Consider the following 9,891-nt stretch of genomic DNA (forward strand, 5'->3'; position numbering starts at 1 on the left):
TTGTAAACAAGTTATTTCAAACTAAGGTTCCGCTTCTCACTAGACAGACAGCCAATCATGCTTGAGGATAATGGGGTGGCACTTGGGATGGCCAAATACCCCTGCTTACTTAATAAATAATTGCATTCAGCCATGTGGATACTAAAGCTGTGTATTGGAAAGATACTTAAGAGAATCATTTTTTTCTCCCATCCTACAATCTAGTGGTCAGGGTTTTAAAAACTACACAAAATGAACCATTGCCACAAATCTTTGCGTGTTTTAAAGTTAAAATCACTACAGATGCAAGATTTAGATTAGTTGGCAACTATTTTGATAATCCATTAATTCATCACTTTGGGCTCTAGTTGTGATTAGCATTTTCCACAACAGTTGATTAATCCTGAAAATAATCAGCAGACTAATCAATAACGAAAATAGCTGTTGCAGCCCTAGATATCATGACACACTGTTCAGAAAACTGGTACACTATCACGAAACATAAAATCATGATACTCAAGCATATCAATATTTTCTTACACCCCCGCTGGATGCAGCCCAAAAATGGCAACAATCATACAATCATCTTCATCAAATATGCTGAACGGCTTCAAGTGCTGCAGGTAGGAACAATAAGAGATGAAGAGACGTTTTCTTTCGTTTGGTGAGTCTGTCTCTCACACACAGCATCATCCAGCACCTTCTACAGGACCAGCAACTGCCACATGTACTGTACTCACATGAACACACACACACACACACACGCATGCAAAGGCTGGTGACGTCACTCTGCTCTCAGCATGCTCCAGTGAGTTCTGTTGTCATGGTGACCTCGTCACATGCACTTAGTAACTGTACTAGTGTGGCTGCCTGTCACCGTACAGAGAACGCACACGCACACACGGGCTCAGTCAGGAGCCTCTCGCACAAGCACACAATGAAGTGTTTGCAGGGTATCGATATAATGCGGTACATGTATGCTGCTATAATGAAGCGTCTCAGGTGTTTAGTTTATGTTTTATGGTCCAACAGGGGCTTGACACAAGTGATACCCGTGTCACATGTTTCCCTCTGGATAGTTATTTGCCAATCAATTAAGAATTGTGGCTCTTTGAATGACAACACGTTTCCATCAACTACAACGCAATCTGGGCTGAGATCAGGCCTGTGGGAGCAGCGGGACGGAACAACAACTCCCATGAGTGCACTGGCTTCTCATCTGGACTGGATAAACTGTCAAATTATTTATCATCAGCCAGAGCCTGCAGCTAATTACCCTCAATATTTCACAGCTGTATTATAGCTTAGAGGTCAGGAGGCTGTCTGTATATGTGTGTGTTTGCGTGCTGCACTCATACATTATGCTTGTACAGTGAGTATTTGTGTGTGGCGAGGCTGGAAAAATCTGCAGCAAACACAGTGGATTACTGTTGGAAAAAATTGTGTGTGTGTGTGCCTGTACATATTGTTGTACATTTTGGTGTGTGTTCCATGTGTGTTTTCCTGATTATGTCCAGCTATTTTCAAGATCAATTCTTATGCTCACATTAACATGAACAACATCGAGTCCCAATAGACAGAAAAACTGTGCAAAACTGCAGTTCCAATGTCATTTTGACTTTCACTACCAAGGAACGTGTTTGTAATGAGAACTCAGATTGTGTACAACTTTTATAGTAATGTGGTAATGAAGATTCTGTAATGAGTCTGTTGTTAGGTCAGGCAACTAATATTGTATACATGCAACCATACGAGACTAAACAAACATTTTTTCAACTCTTATGGATAATATATATAGATAATATATTTACTGCAATAAAACAGCACTATAGCCTCAGTGTCCTCCTTTGGAATGACCATCGAATGAGTAAGAGTCTGTGAATGAGTCATAATAAATCATTAATGAACTTTTAGATGAAGTAGATGTTTATAACACTTAAACTGAGCAATATGTTAATGGAGTCTGGCAGGCAGAACACAGGCGGTGACTGAACTCTTCACAGTGTGTGGTTTCAGAGCAGTGGGCTTTTGTTTTTGGGAAAATGGGCTTAGATTTACATTGACAGACAACTGACAGTTATAAACAGCTGATCAACTTTCAGTACAGGACTAATCGTCATTTATTACTGTCAAATCATGATGTTGTGCTCGTCTTGCACTCCTGTAATGTTCCTGCAGCCTTCTCATATATAAACCACAAAATATGATGTTAAAACTTTAATTAACTAAACAAACATCTCTTAATTTCTTGGAAAATGTACTTGTTTTATCTGATTTTAAGGAGAATCCAATCCACTGGCAGCCATTAAGAATAAGAATATAGAAATAAGCAGAACAGATATATAGAAAAAGTCAATCCTCTTGTGCACGGTCTTGTTTTCTTTTTGAGGTCATATGGAGGCATTAGTGTAAAACTGAGATGGTTTCATAGCCACTTAAAAACTCCTTGTAGTAATGTTAAGCTAATGTAGTTTAAGTGCTGACATCATTGACTTTTAAAATAACTTTGTGAGCATCTTCACACACAGTCAGGATGTTCAATGTCTCTCAAATATATAATGAAATGAAATGGGGGGCGTCATTTGCGCCTAGAAACATCACATACTCGATATTAATATTTTGGGGGGCTGTATATTTGCACTCTGATGCTCCAGGAGAAGAGCAGTTGTCTCACCACGACTTCCATTCTGGTACATTAAACTGTTGGCTGTGTGTAGAGAGGACACAAAGCAGCTCCTGTGGTTGGACATTACAGGCCAGATTCAACCTGCTGCTACTGTATTCTTACCATTAATCATATTTGTTTTTTCTCGCTTGCACTGTGCTGTGTCAGGATTGCACATGCGCCTGTGGTCTCTAATATTGCAAAAATTACTTAGTCACACTCATGAGCACTTGTGCCACAGGTTTGTTGTTTGTTTTGCACCCATTTACAGGAAATAACGGACGACTGTGTGTTGCAGATTATTCATGCTCTCTGTGTGTTATTATTAAATTCATTTACAGTATACCTTACACTTTGAATATCGTGAGTATCTTGAGCTATCAAGAGATCACACCCTCCTCCTCTGTCTCTGTCTCTCCGTCCCCTTTGTCAGTGTAATTCTGGTTGTATAACACGGTTAGTGGAAGCATATAATACCATCACTATGAGACACAATGTAATCAGCGGCGTAATTCGATCAGGACCTGCTGCCACCTGCTCTTGAGCAACATTGCTGCTCTCATGACAACAAATGAACTGGACAAGGCTGAGTCACAGCAGGAGGGATGGGAGGGGCAGGACTCTTTTTTTATAGATTAACGGCGAACAAAATAGAATGACAGGGTGCAATTACTTAAAAGTTAATTTGCTGGTCTGAAATTTCGGCTTCTCGAATTGAAAAGACCAGGGCAATTAGATATGAGTAAGTAATTTTACTGATTCATACAAAAGTACATGAAAGCACTTAGAAAATCTCTTCTGATAATAGAACTCTCATCTGCCTTAAATCGAAACTAACTTTAATAAAAAATAAAATCAACGTGACGTTCACTCTGAGGGATCATCAAAAACATTTCCTTATTTCCTCTTGGAAATTAACATACAAAGATGTGGAAAACAGTAACATGAAATGTGTGTAATTTTGCGTAAATGGGTTAGAACATCACTGCAGTGGCTCTTTATCTGAGTGACTTTATAGCTTTGATTCTAACCCCTGACCTTTTGTTTCATGTCGTCTTCTCCTTCATGTCTCAGTCTGGCTGTCTGCCTCTCCCCTGTATTTACTGCTTCTCTTTCCTGTCCATGATCTAATAAATCGCTCTGCAGAGCAGCACAGCATCACCTCTGGACTTTTACATAACACAAGGCTGGTATTAGAGCCTTTCTACCATTAACCTGCTTTTGATTTAGGGCCCACTATGTCATTAGCTGTGTGTGACTGCCATTATGACATGTTAGTACAACAGAGTACCTTCACTTTGTGCAGAAAGATCTGTGATATTTCTGTGCAGCCCAGTATCCCAGCAACGTCCATTTTGGATGAATTGTCTCAGGTTTTTATATCCAGTGCCAATGTTTGGTGAAAATTCAAGAGGTAGTGTGCCCTTTATGTAGCGAGGCAGAGGGTAAGGGTGTGGGTTATGGTGGTGAATGGGTGTGCAGTATGTCTGACTTTAATGCAGGACTTCTGAGTTTGCAGATCTTAATATACGGCTGTTACTGAAGGAGCAATATGTAATATATTTACTGTATTGTAAAACTGTTTTTGTATGCCTGTTTGACATTTAACAGACTATAGAAAACCAAATGTTAGCTGAATGAGTCACTGTCTGATTATGTGTCATAAGAAATCATCAATAATCTTTTAAAAGTGTGATTAAAATTTGCTATTTGGACTGCAGTGCTTATTTTTGAATGTTATGGTCTGATATATTTCTCCTTCCACCAAGTTTTGTAGTTATCTACAGCAGGCTTTCAGTTGTTTTCTGCTTTTTTCTTTTTTTTGGCTGAAAACAGCTGTCTCCTGCAGCTTGATACAATTAGACTGAATCAAAAATTGCCCAGTTGACTGACAATTCTCTGTGGGTTAATCGCCACAAGTGATACAGTGTTAAATAAAAATGTTGATTACTGCTGTTTTAGCCACATTTCATTTGCCGAAGCCATGACTTAAATGTTGTAATCTAAAAACTCCAGTGGTGACATCATCACTGACCATATTCTGGGATTTTGCAGAATCCACCGTTGCTGACATTCTTGTCTGAAGACAGGGCTGTTCTATCAGGGCCTTTATGGGGCATACAGCAACTTAAGCCCCTTTTACACTGAACAGAAAAAAGAGTACATTGTCAAATGACTGCAGTAGTCAAGGGTATTTATAGGTTCCAGCTCTGACTGGCAGTGATGGAATCATAACACCCTGCTGAACACATTAATTTCTGATCTTTTTCCGTCGCTTCCGTTGATAATTTTTTTTGACTCCTTTGTCCCCTTTTCATGCACATGTTCTGCTTGGCTTGACGCGGTCGGACTCACCCGACATCACAGAGTTTGCACCGGCTTGAAGGTGTGTATTTGACTGATGAAGTGCAAAAAGTGTATAAATTCTTCACAATAAAAGCCCCCCATTTTTTTCTTATTTAAAAGCTTTTATCATGAAGCAGCACAATTAGGAAACGTTTTTCATCAGCAGTATCTTAATCTGACTCCCATCAGCTGAAAGCAAACATAAAACAATAAAACAAAGCAGATACTTCAAAGAACAAACAGCAATGCCAAACAACAGACAAACTAAATTTCAAACCACAGAGATTCAACCAAAAGCTCCAAAATTAAACACACAGAGACTTTTTTCAAAATGTCTTTCTGTTTGCTGTCCTGCAAAGACAAGAATGGAGTCTTGTCTTTCCAGTGCACATCAGAGAAAAAAAAATAATAAATCCAAGCTCTAGTGGCGAGGTGAAACATGCTAATTTTACTGGAGAAATTGTATTGTTGGCCCACTCTGATATTCATAGTGAGAATGTGCTAGCATCTCTGTCTCAGGCAATAGCTTACAGCTCATCTCAACCTCCTCGAAATGGTTCCAGTGTTTCGTGACCTTACAATCACGTATGAAGAGCTCGGGGGCCTGGCCAGGCTGCAACCCTCCTGTAATCTCAGCTGAAGTACCGCAACATCATCATTTTCATCTTTTCTCTCTCATTGCAAGAACCACAGGGGAGAAATCACAGAGCCACCAGAAGCCTCCATCCTCCACCTGCCTTTTGTTTTTCTTTACCTCTCCTCAGCCTTCAGTGTCATAAATGGCTTGGTCAAATTTTTACAAAAGACAAGATCTTTTGAGGACAAGGATAAAAAGCAAAGACAAATCAATGTTCATCTCAACTTCTTCTGTTCTATACTGAGTGACAGTTTATTACTAATTGGCATCACAATCAAACAGGGAGGCAGTTTAACATAAAAACATTCACAGTACTATGAAGTACACAAGGAAACCCCTCAGTTACACTAACAAGAGTTACTAATATCTTCCCTTCTTGCTTTCTAGAAATCATTATCTCTCTCCTCACAGCTGCATGAGCACTTGACAGACATTATAAGACAATCCAATACATCCAGGCCTGCCCACTGCTCAGCACAGTCTTACTGGCTGCATTCACATTCAGCGGATTATAATCATGACTCACAATTACCCAACAGCCCTTTGGGCAATCATCCATATGGGTTCAGAGCAGGCAGCAGTGGAGCTCAGACAAACAATGTGTGTGTCTCTATGTGTTTTAGTGCACATGCCCTCTGCCTGTGTGTACATTGTGTACATGGATGTGTGAATGTGTGTAGAGCTGCTACCCTGTTTGATCCGTGTAATCCACAGCAGCCATCAATACCTCCAATTGATGGATTTCAGTGTAGTGCCAGTCTGCTCTATATTACATGACAATACACAAGGCACTCCTCTAGCTTCTTGTCTAATGTATAGACACACACACACACACACACACACACACACACACACACACACACACACACACACACACACACACACACACATATATATATAAAGGCATCATTCAGTTTTTTGTAGTCACATGCTAAAAGAATAAATAACTTATGTGGACTTTCTGGGTGTTTAGTTAGCCAACACAGAACAAAATCACAATAAACAACTCACAGAGTATGTTTACATGCACACTAGTATCCAAGATCCAAGCTTGTCATTTTTGCACTTGTTTTAGTCCTCGAAAATTGGACTCCAAGATCACCCATTCACATAATTGTAAACTGCTAATGTAAGACATAAACCGAGAAAATTTTCTGTCTCCTGGGTTTGCAAATCTGCTCAGCCTATAGACTTAATATTGGGATGATGCTATGCACATACATGTGGCTGTGAGAGCATATTTACAAAGATAAAGCCTTCATAGTCTAAAATGTCATCATAGAAAGAGTAATATCTTGACCTTTTTGCTGTTCTAGTTGTTGAAGGTCTAGTGTGTAAGATTTACTGGGATTTATTAGTGGAATATGTCAGAAATTGAATATAATATTCATAGGTAAATTTTCATTATTGTATTATCACCTGAAAATAAAATCATTGTCTTTTTGTTACCTTAGAATCAGCACTTTATACAGAGTTCATGGATGCTCCTCCACAGAGTCCATATTGCACCACCACGTTTCTACAATAGTCCAGAATAAACAAACCAAACATCGTCTCTCCTACATGTTTGGAAGGGCAGAGTGAGGTGTTTGCAATCTATATGCTCATCGCAGATACCAGTAAATCCAACACACTGGTTCTTTAACAATCTCAGTAGTAGTACTTGATAGTACTTAATAGTACTTGACTTTGCATGTCTTGTACATGTTTTCTCAGTCACTTCCATACAGTCACAGTATTATTGGAAGCTGCTTCTGGTGATGATTACAACAATGCAACTGAGCATGCGTGCAGACACATATGGCGAAAATGCAATGGAAGTCCACAGTTCAAAGCGCAAGCTGAATTAGACTTGAATTTGAAAAGTAACACCTCAGATTGGCTGGAGACTTTTCTCTCTCTGATTGGCTGATATCCTGTATCTATGGTATTTGTTGATTCCCTGTCAGATGGTTGTAGAGATTAGTATCACAAGAGCAACTCCTCTATGCAAAAGAACATGGTAATATGACATATATCCTGTTTATTGACAAGAATCATGGACAAATATGTTGAGGAACAACCTCCAACATCACTGCCCACATGATACACTTTTTAATTGTTTTTCCTTTTTCCTCTTACCTCTCCGCCCTCTCGCTCCTCCTTTTTTTCCTCCTTCCGTTTTCCATCTCACGCTTCTCTGTCCTACTGAACTCTGACCTTTGTCCCCTCCCCCCATATCAGTCTAACAGCCTTTATATAAACACACATCCACACACACCCACTTACATATCCATGCACCCACACATATAGACAACCAATAAGCTCGGAGACATGAAGGCAGACAGACATGAGTTTTCACTCTCGGTACATTAAGTCATCAATACTTGACCGAGGCATGAAGACACACATTATCTGCACACACAACACAAACACACTCCATACCAGGCCAAAAACACACACACGCACACGCTCAAATATACATCAGTCACACTCCCACACTGTTCTGGCCTGGCTGCAGCCAGAGCAGTAAAGATTGTCAAGCATTGATTTGCTCCACATTCCATTACAGCTAACAGTTACGTGCTGATCCACTGTCAAAACACACTCACGCTCCCAGTCACACCATAGAAATGCAGTTTATATCCACATGCCACTTGGTCTGCTGCACTCTAATATTCACAAGCCACTTTTTAATCATCTATTTCACCAACACACTTGATTCTGATGAGCTGGGACTTAAATCTAGTTTGGCTTTCTGCCTTAACAGCCACAGAACAGAGAAACCTGTCATTATGTGGCCTAAATTAGAAAACATTCTGCCTGTGGTCATCTCCCAACATGCTCCCAGTAGCAAGGTCATTTTTTATGGCAGATGAAAACCATGTACATCAGCTTTGCCATAGTTAAAACCATCGTGGGAAATTCACACTGACACAACTCCACAACAGGTTGTGAATGTTGAGCTTTCAAGTGAAAACACAGAGAAAGCTTAAAATAAGTTCCCACATCGTATTAACTGTGCTGGGAGGGGTGTATGTGAACACAAACCAGAAAGGCAGACAGTCGAACACTTTTCTACAAACATAGAAAGAAACTCCCTGGATTAGCTACTATAGCTAACTAGTTAGCAAGGAAGTTGTAAGTAGAAGTAGATCCCTATGCAATTAGCTACAATGGCTTATCCATGTTACAAATTTTTGTCCACTTTAAGTTGGAAAAAATTGATTATTATTATATCTAACATATCCACGTTAAAATGTCTAAAAACACTGGATATGTGTTATATATGTTGTTGCGCTGTCTACTTATATTATGCTAAATGATTTCAATAATGTTTAAATGCAAAGAAATCTGTAATTTATTCAAGGTAACTGTATGTTTCCTGCTAACCATTGCTCACTATTTGGTAGAACTTCCAGGAAAACACAGGACATGTTGGATAAACCAGGGAGTGAGGAAGGAAGTCAACATGTGACTAAACTGAATGTGAATAACATTGTCTTCGTCCATGAACATGATCTTGTTCTGAATTATGTCAGACAGATTTTCATTGCAATGACGCTTGTTTACAAGTAACAACTACAACTCCCATGATCCCATGCCTCTTGATGATGACATTAAAATGACGTCTTTAGTTATTGTTTTAATGCGAAAGAGACCTCTAGCGGCAGAATTTAAATATTGTCTGTATAAGTGCGAAGTTAGCGTGACCAATAATCAGAATGCCCCCAGCTGGACGAATAAGACCCAGGCCGTATAAGTACTAGTATGTTTTCTTTGAACTAAATTTAATTTCCTCATGTATAAATGTCTCAAGTTCTACAATGCCTCTGAACACTGATTTTGCTGCCTCTTTTTGATGAATTTTCTTCTCACAGAAATGTCAGTGACTGAACCATAAAGTGTCCCTCTGACATCAGACGGGTAAAACAGAACGGCTGACTTTTCCCTAACATGTAAGTGAGGAACTTGTGCAAAGGTGCAGTATTTCTATTCCCATAGCTTCTTAAATCAGCACATGGGTCACTGAGTGGGAGTGATGTTTTTTTTCGAAATACTTCTCAACTTCCTACACACATATGTGCACACATGAACACTTACATACAGGAACAGAGAAAATCTATTCTTAAAAAGCAGAACCAAAACAAAGGTCAAGTTCACTTACTTAAAGGAAGGAAACTGCAAGCCCACAGTGTGACGTTGTATGGGGCCTCATCGACTGGGTCAAGAGGACAACCACTAATGTGTGAACACATTACTAAAGGCTAAGCCATCAAACTGT

The sequence above is a fragment of the Lutjanus erythropterus genome, chromosome 13 (genome assembly GCF_056507025.1).
Source record: "Lutjanus erythropterus isolate fLutEry1 chromosome 13, fLutEry1.hap2, whole genome shotgun sequence".
In the NCBI taxonomy this organism is placed as follows: Eukaryota; Metazoa; Chordata; class Actinopteri; order Lutjaniformes; family Lutjanidae; genus Lutjanus; species Lutjanus erythropterus.